The sequence below is a fragment of the Frieseomelitta varia genome, unplaced genomic scaffold, assembly GCF_011392965.1.
Source record: "Frieseomelitta varia isolate USP_RPSP 00005682 unplaced genomic scaffold, Fvar_1.2 scaffold_410, whole genome shotgun sequence".
In the NCBI taxonomy this organism is placed as follows: Eukaryota; Metazoa; Arthropoda; class Insecta; order Hymenoptera; family Apidae; genus Frieseomelitta; species Frieseomelitta varia.
Genome location: NW_025110158.1, coordinates 369155 through 375043, shown reverse-complemented (window position 1 = coordinate 375043; position 5889 = coordinate 369155). Strand labels below are relative to the sequence as shown.

The 5889-nt window shown below is 43.9% G+C and overlaps 1 long non-coding RNA gene across 1 annotated transcript; it reads right to left on the bottom strand.

Annotated features, from left to right (window-relative positions):
- Window positions 1-390: 390 nt before the first annotated feature.
- LOC122531655 lies at window positions 391-1961 on the bottom strand. The gene is made up of 2 exons (XR_006307351.1): window positions 1922-1961; window positions 391-1890 (listed from the first exon to the last, which is right to left on the bottom strand). It is a non-coding gene; the product is annotated as an uncharacterized LOC122531655 (long non-coding RNA).
- Window positions 1962-5889: the final 3928 nt, after the last annotated feature.

The following is a 5889-nucleotide window of genomic DNA, read 5'->3' as shown; positions in this document are numbered from 1 at the left end:
GCAATTTGGCTAAGTCACTTTGTGGTTGTTGAAACTAGGCCGTTAAACACTATTTCCCATCGAATTCCACCACAGTTCTCTTCTCAAGATCTGTATCGTACAATACTGTCGAACGACGTTTGCGTTGGTTGAAGCTTTGAACATTTTTGAACAACGAGGATTGGTTGTTTTGGTCTAGGCGTTGGTCTGATGAGAGTGGCAGGTTTCTTGGTCCTGATGAGTGCTGTTTCTCGCGGGTAAGGTGAAACACTGTGCGATGGATTGGTTAAAAATTTGGTTAAAGATGGTCTGTTATGTTGTTATTACTTAGTTGGTCACGTTGTTCGATTGGGCCCCTCCCTCCCCAGTTGGACTAGGTTTAATGGTAATTTTTTTTTTTGGTACACAACAATTTACTCTTTCTGAACATCTTTTGTTAATGCTTATCGTAGTAAAATCGAACTAGTCGAGTGTTAAATGACAGTTTCGTAGTATACCCTGTCTCTTTACGTTCAGGCAGAATTTTGTTTCGCTTTCTCTTCGAGATTCAAGATCCTCGAATTAATTCCAACGAATTCCATCCTCAGCTCAGGAGGAAGCAATTGCTCGCAAGCTTCTTACTCGTTCGCCTCTCCATCAAACGTTTCTTCGCCAATAACTAGCTCGAGCCTCGGTCGATTTTCATAAACTTCCAGTTTCTCCTCGAACAGTTGTCGTTCATTTCAACGACTCTCCCCTCCATTTTATATGTAGTAGCAATCGAAGCTCCTCACTCTCAGAAACTCTTAGAAATCACCTCCAGTATTAGAGTATTATTTCGAGCATTTACTTCAAAATTCTTTCATCTTCGGCCGATTTTAATTAGACAGAAATCGCAGACGATCTCTCGTTAATTTTCACAAAACGTTTGAATTCAATCTCACGCGAGCGAGTTCCTCACTTCACCTCGAATTCTCTCAGCTTCGACTCGCCAAACATTTCCACAACATTTTCCTTCTGAGGAATATTTTCCTCTGCTCGCCCACTCTCGTGTCTTTCTCGCGCATTGAAATTACAGCACGATTCGAATCGAGTCGAGTCAAGTGGCTAATTAGCCCGGTCTGTCAGCTTTGATTATCCTCCCTCCCCTCCCCCCGATGTTAATTTTGTCGCGGTTTCCGAACACCGCCCGGTCGAAGAAAAGAGAGCGGCGGAACGGAGGGGAGGAGACGCACGCTCGATCACACGAGCTTTCAGCAAAATTGTCGGGATCACGCGCGAGATCCTTCCAATTCAGCCAGTCCTTCTGCTGATCCTTTTCCAGCTGCGGTGGCTAATATGGTTCTCAAAGGGAAGCCTGTCCACTCGTTTCATCCTCGAACGCAGATTCTACGGGATTTGCCGTCACGATTAATTACCGAGGTCATCAATCAATTCGGAGACGAGGAGTTAGTCAGTTATCGAGAGGATTTACAGAGAGGTCTTAGCACATTCTCGGATGCTCGGGTCTTAGAAGCAGCTGGATGATCTTGGCTTTTCTTCTCTTAGAAAAATATTCAGCTCGAAATTCACTCGAGACTCGAGCGTCGACAGCAGTTAATTCGGCTCGATCACTTTTCTACAGCAATTAGGCGACTCGCTAGAAATTGAGGATTCGTCGAAGAACGAGTGTTTCCGTAATTTGGAGAATGAAATTTTGGCAATGCTCGAGTATTTGTCGAGTTATTCCTCTCCCGAGGATCCTCGGATCTCTGGGAATTACTCGAAATTAATTCCACATTAGACACGTTGGACCCACGCTCGTTAACCTAGCATTAGAACGTAAATCCTTACTTCCAAATTAACTACCAAATTCCTCTCGTTAAATGACAATTTGGCCTCGTCACAGATTCTAATTATCCTCGAGATGAATTCGTCAATTTGAACATTCAACTTCTCCGTTGAGTCACAGCCCGCGAATCACGCGCGAGGTTCACCCAAATTCGGAAACAAAAATTGAAACACTTTGAATTTGTGTCTCTGTTCAATCCCTCGCGCAGCTCACCATAGCAACCTATGGTCCTTACGTTCGCTGCGAAACCGAAATTTTCCTTATTTCAGCGATTCCTCGAGTCCAGCGCTCGATTCACTTGTCCACTGTCACTGCTCCCTTCCAACCCAGTTTGGTTTCTCGCGTGAAACACGCAGCGCAGATTCGATCACTGGCCCAAGGTCTCCTCCGTCGAGCAGCCACGTCGCTTCCGAACCTCGACACTTCCCGTCGAAACCGTCGTTATTCACAGCCGCACTATCACCGTGAACGAGGAGTCAACACACGTGGACACTTTTCCACCGCTTCTGGCCGTGGCGACGCGAGTGTCGAGGAGAAAGCGGCTCACGTGACGCAGCACGGTCCATCGGAAACCGAGCGACACACTGACGAAAACCCGGAAGGGGCGAGAGGTAGAAATTCGCGACGCTGGTGGAAACTGGCCGGATAGAACCATGCGAGAAATTGGATCGGGGAGGGCGGAAGCGGCCACGCAAGGGTGGAGAGACGCGGCCAGCAGCAACGTGCCCGCGAAAATGTAAACTTCCGAGGGGATGATGTGCTCGCGAGGAGAGAGGCTGCGGATATGCGTTTGTGTGTGTGTGAGTGTGTGTGTCTGTGTGTGAAAGAGAGAGGAGAGGCGACGGCAGCGCCTCCAAGCCGCCGAAAACCACTACGTAGTTGGCAGGGAGGGGGTGGAATCGGGAGAGATGGCTGGCAGAAGTGTTGGACGGTTCTCTGCCTCCTGGCGAGGGCGAGCTTTCGCTCGAAACGTTCACCGTTTTCAAATCACGAAGCTCCTGTTTCCACGAACATGTTCCGAAGGACCAACTGATTTCTCTGTTCGATCGTTCGAGCGTCGAGGAACTTTTAATTGTTGAATTTTCGGCACACAACGCTGTACGATCCATTTTCTTTTTCAATGTTCCAACGATTATCGCCAAACGAAGGAATTTGCTCAGCCTGATTGCATTCGCTGAATCGAGGAGTTTTTCAACGAACGAACGTCTGAGAACACTCGTGGAGGGGAATCTCTTTAGGGAATCGATTTGCGCGAAGAGGAGTAAGGTTTTGGAATATTTATTTGGAAATACAGGCAACTTTGCCGGCGAAACCTGGAAACTTTGTTTCCGGGCGAAGGGTAATTTTTCACGATTAAAAGTTTCGTTCTCGTGATTCCGTTGAATTCGTTTCATGCGTCAGATTTGGGATGCAATCTCCCTAATGGAAACTGAAAAGTCTGCTTAATTAGAGAGCCGTTTTTCCCTCCCCGAATAGTATTTAGAGCACGAAGATTTTCCTGAAAATTTCGAGTAAAACGGTTTCGTAATATAAAATTTACAATATCGAAATGAACAGAGATTTATTTATTCTCTGAGAGTCGAAAAGATTGAAAAGATGTTTATTAATACTCCGCGATAAATTTAACGCAATGTTGACAGATCTCTTCCTAGAATTTACTTCTCCTTCGTCAAAAAAGAGAGAAGAAAGATTTCTCTTCTCGAACACGCGATATTGAAACGCGCTGTTGTAAATTACAGTGTCGAAGGAAAAGAGCAAGATCATAGTACGCGCGGAGGGAATGAAAATACCCCGTTTCCTATTCATGACACGGATTTCCCTCGTTGAATTTACATCTTGCTGTAATTTCTTCGTTTCGCGTGGCTGACGATGCGAGCTGGTGCAACAGAGAGTTAACGTACAGCACAACAAGTGCGTAGACGAAAGTTAGGCGAGCACAATGCTCGAAAGGGTAAGTTTTCAATGGGCTTGCTCGTTTCACTTCGACTTTCCCCACGTGTTTCGCCCCTGTTTCGTGTGTGGCCTGCTTCAGGCGACGCGTTTAGCAAAATTCTATCGGGCACACGGCTCGAGCCAACCTCTTTGCCGTGCTGTAAATTTCTATCCATTACTATTCATTGTTTGGCAGAAGTGTACGTGGAGATGTTCCAATTTCATGGCGAGAGTCCCTTTGTTCTCTTCTATGCGATGCGTTTCTAATTGCACCGCTACGAAGCTCGAGCGAATTTTGTCAATAAATTAAATTCCTCACTCAGTTCTGGACAAACTATACAATTTTACAACCAATGAAATTCTCAGAAAATCGAACGATCAACCAAATGACTGAATATCGAAACATTCTCTTCAGAATCGAACAATCCGTGAACGATTCGCGCAACGTTCGCCGAAACGTTCGTCAAAGGTTTATTCAGTGCGATGCTCTGAAATACCGATCGTGCAAAATTGAAATTGAAGAGCGACGGATAATCTTAATAAATTTGGTGACAGTGATATAAATTTGGTAAACTGAGAAGTGAGATGAGAATTAATAGAACTGGGTTCCATTGAAGGGAATAGGTTAGGTGAACATTTTCCAGCGTACTCGGAGGAACCACGTGCTCAGCGACACACCCACGATGTTCAAAATCAATGGAAAGACGGGAGGGTGCAGCGGCAGTGCCGTGACCCTCTGTCTGAGCGGATGCTGTGGTCTTTCAACCAGAGGAATAATAGAATTTTTCAATAAAAATTCGATCGACGTGCTCACCCTCCCCGCGCAATTTTCCCAAGGTTCAATGAATAAATAAACTCGATAACGGGTATTTGTATAGTGGAAAATATATAAATATATAAATATATGGACGCGATGAAACGTGTGCTCTTACGTTCAAGCAATTTTTTAACAGCTAGCATTTATATCAGAGAATTCTTTAAATAAGACGAGTTTTCGAAAGGCGAGTATTTAAACAATCCAAGAATTTGAATGTTCAAACAAACCGATGCCCAGAAATTCGAATTCGAACGCCCGATAATCGAATATCTGAGAAAAAGAAAGAAAAGAAAGGAATGGAATACGTAAATAGTCGGACGTCTAAACTAATCGTCTCGTAAATTAAGGGATTTCTAAATAAACGAATACCGGGGATAGCAATCGAGCCCAAATAGAGGATAATTCAAATATTTGTCCGGCAGAGAAGAACAATCGATTACCAAACACTCGAATGCCTAAGTAATTGAATACCAGGAGTCAGCCCCTGCCTAATTGAATATCTAGAGAGCGTGATCACCGCCCGAGAGATCTAATCGCAAATATCTACGACAGAAGGTGATAATTAAAATGATGACCAACCGATGAAACAAACCTAACCCAAACCGTTCAACATCCAAATGCCTAACAATCATCTCAATCAAGGTTCAACCGAATGGCAACCTCTAATCTCCAAACTGACCTCACTCAGCGTACCATCTATCGATTACTGGGAAAACTCTCTAATCTTCCCCACACGGTTCCTAAAACCCACAGAACGATAAATCTTCCCCATCTTCCCCATCGTAGAGCTTGTTTGCAGACACGCGACCGGTGCACTGGCTCGCGAAAATACTCGGGACACGTTGTTCGTATTTTTACGTCATTAGCGAGAGAGAGAGAGGATTGCTAAAAAGAAAAAAGAAAAAAAAAAATCGAGAAGAGCTACGTAGAAATTTATAATATTTGCGAATATGAATAATTTCAATTATTTCATTATTTACACAGTTACAATTTCTTCAAGTGAACAGGTTTCGAGTTTCAGATTTGGTTCAGTTTTAGGCTCAAGTTTTTCTACTAGTAATAAGTTTCATAATTATAATTTTTTTTTCTAATAATAATAGTATATTCATATAAATTCAGAACAATTTACATTTAACATGTAATTCATAACTTTGTGCGTTTTTATGGAAAATGTATAAAAAAACGTGGAAGATATCGGATAACGTTTTCGCGAGCCTGTGCCAGGAAGAACGGAGGCAAGGTGAGCGGGAAAAATCACTAGATCCGATCGGCGCGATACGTGGAGAACCATGACCCGCGTAACGAACACGGTGTCATGGTTATAAACACCGTGGACAGAGAACGAGGCGAA